The following is a 7,936-nucleotide window of genomic DNA, read 5'->3' as shown; positions in this document are numbered from 1 at the left end:
TCTCTCATGAAATGATAATGCATTGGGGCTGCAGCAATTGTTTGCATGCAAGACACTGTGGGTTTATGCCCCAGGGCTTATCCATTCACTTTTTATGGAGGAAGAGACAATTTGAGGAGTTCAGGAACACCCACACATTGTCATTTTGTCACCTTTTAAAGTGACACCAAAAATAACGTGCAGACTCCTCTGAGTGCATGATAAGAAATAGGCTATAGGAAGAGATAATTACCCATACAGTATACAGCTCTGCTGTAAAAGCTTGTCTTCTTTTTGACAGTGGGTGTGGTATTGAATCTAATCTGTCCCTGGAAATGTGTTGAACATTATCTCATCTTTAAATGCTCTTATCTCGTGCCTAGAAACGTCTTATCGAATAAGTGGTTTATTGTGTTTACGTTTGTAAACTAAATACAACATGTTGCGCATGCAGTGTTTTTCAAGAAATTATTAGAGGATCATGGTTGGAATGTAGATGTCACTTCTTTGTGAAGTGATCATGTTACAGATCCTTTATTTGTGAAGTGGGTCAGAAAGCATAATTCAGGTGTCCCTGTTTATGTCTGTACAGTAAAATAAAAATACAGTACTGTTCAGTTTTTTTTTTGATGTACAAAATAATTCTGCATAGTGTAAAGAACAATCTTTGAAAATACAATCTTACTTTCTTTAATATTGAGTAAGTAAGGCACGTCAAACATTGAGATCATTGTGTGAGGAGCCAACTTTTGGTATTTTTGGTGCAAAATAATCAAATGTAAATAAAATCCTTAATTTCAGTGTTTATAAAGCATTTTATTAAAAATATATATATATTTTATCTCAAAATGTGTCATAAAATCTATCACTTACAGTGATCAGTTCCCTGATGGAGGAAATGAGACGTTGTGTCGAAATGACTGAATGGGGTTCGATCTTGCGACCTTTCAGCTCCGATTGTACTTCATAAATGGCGAATGGCGTGGCATGCCAGTCCCCGCACCGTACATACAGGTATAAAAAGGAGCATGGCGTGTCCATTCATTAAAGAAAGCTGGAACATTACACTGACTCACCTGACGAAGGAGAGAAGGCGCTACGCAGGCATATGCCCAGCAGGTCTTTAAGGTGTTTAAGACGTGGGCAGACACCGGCTTTACACAAAGGTTGTATAACCTTGCGAAAGTACTGGCCGTAGCCCAACCCGCAGCTCTGCAGATGTCTGCCAGAGATGCGCCCTGAGCCAGTGCCCATGAGGAGGCTACCACCCGGGTGGAGTGAGCCCTCACTGCCAGTGGACATGGGATCTTGGGATCGCCTGGCGGGAAGTGAGACGAGGCAGGGATCGTCCCAGTGCGGCTCGACAGTGGTGGTGTGGCTGTAGCTGGGCTTGATGTCCTTGTCCTCCCTGAGGTGTCCCTGTCAGGGCCGCTTCTTTTTGTTAGGCTTCTGACGGTGAGTAGATGTTTTTCTCCGTGAAGTCCTTCGGCCACGGGAGGCCATCTGAGAAGGGGGCGTACCAGGTCTTCGTGAGCTCTTCCTGCACCTCCTGGAAAAGAGGTACCGGTGCTCGCGGCGGCTCAGAAAGCATTCCTGTCATCTCAGCATCAGACTCCTCCTGAGCTCGACCGGCCATCGCCAGGAGGTCCAGGGAATCCTCAGCGTCTGATGCCAGGAAGTCACCATCTGATGCCGTGACTGACACTTTGTCCTCCTTTATGCTGTTGCGTAGATCCACTATGGGAGACAAGGTAGGCGAGCGTGACGGGGGCATGGATGGTTCACGGCACTTTCTTTGCAGCCGCCGCGGAACTGGAAGCAGACGATGTTGTGGCTGGGTCCAAAAAGAGCACAGCCAACCGTGACCGCACACCTTGATCGGCATATACTCGCAGTATGGGCATGTGGTATCCACAAACGCTACCTCAGCATGTTGGAGACCCAGACATGTGATGCAGGTATCATGCTTGTCAGGCTCAAGGACGAGCCAGCCACATCCGAGGATATAGCGGCGAGACATTACTGAGGGCAAGTGCACTCTGTGAGAATTTTGCTCTTTCAAGGAAATTTGCTCTAGTAGACACCCTCAGCTCGCTACCGAAACACCCAGGGGAAATCACAAACACAAGGACGAATCTGTTGCTCTGCGTCGTAGAATCCATTAGATTTGCTTCAATCTAAGAAGATGCGCTTAGCATATACTGTAGCTCAGCAGGTTCCGGAGAACAAATTGGTGAATAAATGGTAACCCCATCTTCCTATGGGGCGGAGAATGGCATGCTACGCCATTCGTCAACTTCATTGGCCTTTTAAAAGTACAATCGGGGAGATAATAGGTTCTCAAGATCAAACCCCATCCAGAAAGGGAGACACACATCACCACATGACCATTCTGTCATCATTTACTCACCCTCCTGTCTTTTTAAACCTTTATGACTATATTTCGCAAAGCAAAAAATATATTTTGAAGAAATTTGGTAACGGACCAGCACTGGCCCCTTTTTACTTCTATTGTTTGGACACAAAACCAATGCAAGCGAATGGGGACCAGTTAACAAAATACTTAAAATTATCTTCTTTTGTGTTCTGCTGAATAATACAGGTTTGAAATGCAAAATACATTTTGATAGTATTTTTATTTTTGGGTGAACTATCACTTTAAGTTGAATGTTTGTAAGTCTCTTTAAGGGCATGATCTCCAGCACTCCTTCAGTCACACATCTGTGGACACAGACAAAACACCCGACCGAACAACTTCCGAAACATGTTCATACCTGACATTCCTATCTGTTTCCATGTCAGTGCATGCATTGACATTTCCAGAGTAAGAACTGGGATATGATGGGGGTCACTGAAAGGATTATTCTAATTCAACACAACTTGGGCAAAGGTTGAACTTCCCATTCAACGACAAGCTTCAAACTGGTGTTTACTTTTCTGAACATCGGCCAGAAAATCACCCAGTTGTCAACGGATTTGATCCGTGAGTTCTACCCACAGTGTGACTAACAAGTAGATCTTTAAGCCTTTCTTCTCAGTCTGATTTTATGTGACATAGTGGAATTGAATGAGAATTCTGGGTTTGTCAATGGCATACTATCCATGGATTACTTTAACAGAAAGAATTCAGGCTACCTGAAATCTATACCTAGATATAATATAACCAGATATTCCCACCCAGATGGCACCTGTTCTCGTGTGTCTACTATTTTGTAACAATGTTGATGTTTGTCTTTTTTTTCTGGCTTTTTTGGAAAAGGAACACCTTAGCAACACCATAGAAATTGTGAAACTTTATTCAGAATATGTGGTTTTGTTCTGGTTTCACAGGAATTTTATAACGCATTAATTGGTTAATGTTCAACATGCACCTTTGCGCAAACTGCCTATTAGAAAGAAAGCTAATTCAGTTATGAAACCAGTCATTTCTGATAATAAACCCTGTTTGTTTTGACTGGGGTCTGTCCTTGTTGTGGCTTGCATGCTATTTCGTGACTGTGGGCAGCACAACATCTGCTCTTGGCATACATGTACTAAAGCAATGTTGGAGAAGTTTAACAAGTTCAACTCAATGTTGGCACACTTTGATTTCGCCGTAGAGATCCAGTGTATGAAATTTAGCAGCATCTAGCTGTGACGTTGTGAATTGCAACCAATGGCTCACTCCACTAAGAGGTTGTCACGCTTTTGCTTCTTTGACATACAGTGTATGTAGATAAAAATAGCTCATTCTAAGGTGATAAAATGCTTCATTATGTTAGGTCTTTATATACCTTTGAAGACATTATGAATACATTTCATTTCTGTCAAGAGGTCTTCCAAAAACAATGACATATTGGATGATTGGACTTTTAGGCTTTTAAGTAAATGAGTTTCAACTTGATCTTAAAAAAAAATTAAGTTCAAAATTAATTTTGTTGAGTTAAAGTGTTGTAAAAAGGTAAAAAATTTAAATAGTAAGTGTCTTTTAAAGCCCATTTGACTGTCCTCAAAAATTCAAAGCAGCTATTTTTTACAGAGCAATGATTTGAGGGGAGTTCTTATCACTACCAATGTTGGCAGAATATATTTTTTAAAAGTTTACAAGTACTTTTGAATACGTTTTGTAAACAAACATGTTAAATAAGTTATCCTAGAGATTATAAAATATTTATAGTGGGAGGCAATTTTGAGCCATAGGAGTAACATAGGTAAATAATAGGTTAAAAAAATGTCACCCCTTTTGTACAAGTAAACTTGCTCTGTTGTGCTTCTGTGTTGTGTCCCTGCCCATCCAAAGGCCTTCATTCCAAGGTGGATATCTCCTGTGGTGCAAGCGTTGCCGTCCCACACTGTGAATGAGGTCAAAGTCTACAGCAGGGCCCCACGACCCCGGTACACCTGTCATTACTCTTATACGGCGCCGTCTAATGAGGTGGAGCCCATCGTAATTCCTGAGGACACTTTGCTGGCTCTCCACAGTGGGCCCCTGATCTCTCCGCTCTCAGAAACAAAGCGTACGGAAAACCTCCCGCGTCCTGCTTCTAACAGTCACTGGTTTGGGTGAAGTGTACTTGAGCAGGTCAGCCCATTGCCATTGCTGATTGGCCCCCTGTAGGAATATGGTGGTTTGGGTAGGGTGTGAATGAAAAGCAGTTCTCTTCAGTGCCTGGCTGTATTAGTGATGCAGCTACCGGTCTGTTACACGGTTGGCAACACGACACAATGCCAAGTGAGAATTTCCCAAATTGGAAAAGGTTATTATACCATCAGGAATGGAGAAAGAAGATTACAAATTGTAACGACATAACCTGTTTCTGTCAGACTGAGTTATATACCTCAGTGTGGTACAGCGACACAATAACTTTTCAACCCACTTTACGCTCTCTGATTGGTTTCAGCACACTGAAGGTAATCAGCTTGTTGTCAGTTTTTGCTGGTTTATTGGATGGAATTGAGAAATAATTGTTGTTCTCGCATGTGCTTCTCTCAATACACCCAAGAGAAGCACTCATTAAAAAGGCAATGGGAAATTTCTCATAGAGGACCCTTCAAATTCCAGCTGACCCCCTCTGATTCACAGAAGAGAACAAGGGGGGGAAACATGGGAAAGTCGCTTTAAAATGGAAAGACACAATATAGCTAAAGGAAAACCAGCTTACTACATGAAATGTGTATGTGTTACACCCAGTTTTAATTCATTGTTTCGTTTTAGACTAAAAAGTGTGTTTCTTTCTTTTCCCTGCTTTGTTTAAAATGAGCCAGTAGAAAGACTTTGTGTCTGTATCTTCTAACAAGGTCACAAAACTTGATACTGTTCTTCCTGTAAAGCAGAAATGATATTGGTCTCAGTAATTTACCAATTTGTAAAGATTAAATATCCTGTGAAGTGGTTGTTGAAAAATAATATGTCTGGACTGTTATATACCAATTACAAACAGCAATAAACACATCAAGTATCTCTAATTATACAGTACAAGTCGCACATCTCTCATAACAAACTAAAGCTAAATGGTTGAATAGATCATTTCAATGTAAAGTGATTGTTCGTACCACCCAATAAGAAAGATGAGATTGTTTTTTCAATCTGACTTTAGATGGACAGCATATTGAAACTTTGCTTAAACGTTTTAATCAGATATGATGGCCAATTGCCCATTGTATAGTGTCACAAAACATTATTTCAATGTTAACACAAAACACATTTCTCATCAAAATCATCTGTGGCTTCATATTAAATTGTAAATCCCAACAATACCTCTTGTTGTTTACTTCAACAATTGTTTCATTAAAAAAAGCTATATTTCTGTTTTCCTCCTGGAAAGTTGCTTTGAACCAACGCACATTGTGAAAAGCGCTATATAAATAAAATTTAATTGAATTAAAAGAAATGCACGTTTCCTCAGGGACAATCTTATTTATTTCTAAATCAGCTGGATTTGTTATGACATCAATTTCAGATTCATGCTGTGCCAAGGCAGAAAAGTACAAATTATCACAGCAAAACAAAACAATGTACATGTTTGAATCTACCTTTCTATCATATAGTTCCTTCAAACAGTTTCAGAAATTTCTAGTCTGGATTCTGAGACTTTACTGAGGCCATTTATTTGTAAGTCCATAAGATCTATATGTAGTTACACCCAAAGCACATGGAAACGCTCTAGAAGTCACTTCAAGAGGCTTTCCGCAGTGGAAATCTCATTCACGACAAGGCTCGGATGTTTGCCATCCTGAACACATTCCCCTGGATCATTTGTCACCCGCGTGCCTTTCTGTAAGTTTGTCTGCATCAAAGTCAGGCCAATAGTGGCTTTTGCCTGTTTTAATAGTGAGTCAGAATGTAAAAGAGAGACTTTTACACAAGAAATCTGTACATATTAGCCAACAATTGCTTTGTTTTATTGCACCTTAGATAGTGTTTTATGGTTTACATGTGATGTGTGAATTCTCTGAATTTCACATGGATTTCATGTCGCACATGATTCAGTGAAAACTGTTCATTCAAACACAGCTTTGTCAGCCTGCCTCTCTCTTTATTCTATCTGCATGCCTGGCAAGAAAGGCAATGTTTGCACACCAATCACTTTTCTTTTCTGTCCCTTGAAAAGAAGCTGTCACCAAGCCATCACGCGCTGTGCCAAGCAAACAACTCTAAACAGAACTTTCAAAAGCTGAAGAGTGATTATAAAACTTTCATATATGCATTTAGCATTTAGATGATTTGTAGTTACTTTTTTGCTGTTTTAAATCAGATCCTATTCATTGGACATAAACATGGAAGACCCTACATTTGCCACAGAAATGTCTCACTATTAAGTTGCTTAGAAACTCTTTTTTATTTATGTTGTTGATGCATTTGTATATTTATGTGTCTGCAAGACTATATAATCTATAGATCAGAGGGTGTCATGTTTCCATGTCCATCCTTTAATTATTGTCATTTGTCTGTTATATGACAAATAGCAGATTCTTGATTCATTTTCTTGTTTTACATATTAAAGTGATAGTTCATCCAAAAATGAAAATTCTGTCATCATTTCCTCACTCTCATATAATTTCATACATGCACTTTGTTCCGATGAACACAAAGAAAGATATTTGGAAGAATGTTATTCGTTTTCATTTCCGGGACATCATTGACTACCATAGTAGGAAGAATTAAATGGTATCAAAGGTGCCCGAGAACGTTTCCTAAATTCATCAAAATATCTCAGTATGTTCCACAGAACAAAATTACCATATTTTTTCCTACTATGGTAGTGAATGATGTCCCAGAACTGAAAAGTGATACTATTATTCCAAATATCTTTCTCTGTGTACATTAGAACAAAGAAATGAATACAGGTTTGAACCAACCTGAGAGTAAATGATCATGATTTTTGGATGAACTATCTCTTTAAGCTAGTTTCAGAATCCGAAAGAACTTTATTACCAAGTATGTTTAGACACACAATGAATTTGACTTGGCGACAGGAGTTTTGTGCATAAGAAAGTATACACATGGTGCAAATTAATTAAATATAACATTAAGATAGTTATTGATATTTTTCCTAGTTTACACAGTACAGCCTCGCTACACTAAAGCTTATCGTCTGCAGACACTATTTGGTCAGCCCTGCCATCAATAATAGATTATGCAGGCACTCAAGGGATCAATTTGTCCTCTAAATAAATTTGAAATGTCCCGTGAGGCATGTTATGGTTACAATAACGTGACCAGCCCATCTGCTTTCAGCTTGCCAGCATTCATAGATGCTCTGCGACATTAATACACATTTTAAAGTGATTAAAATTCTTTGTGTCTAAAAGTTACTCATTCTATAATTATGAAGGTAGTCGACATACGAACCTGAAAAGTTATTAATATTCCAAAGGCCATTCAGTGCATTTCATGTTGTTTTGGCGCCCCCGAGTGGCTGACATGTGTACGTGAAGATTGTTTTTATTAAAGTTTGCGTTTTCTTTAAATTAATGG

Source organism: Triplophysa dalaica, chromosome 1, assembly GCF_015846415.1.
Source record: "Triplophysa dalaica isolate WHDGS20190420 chromosome 1, ASM1584641v1, whole genome shotgun sequence".
In the NCBI taxonomy this organism is placed as follows: domain Eukaryota; kingdom Metazoa; phylum Chordata; class Actinopteri; order Cypriniformes; family Nemacheilidae; genus Triplophysa; species Triplophysa dalaica.
The sequence above is the reverse complement of the archived record's forward strand: the minus strand, read 5'-3'. Positions refer to the sequence as shown.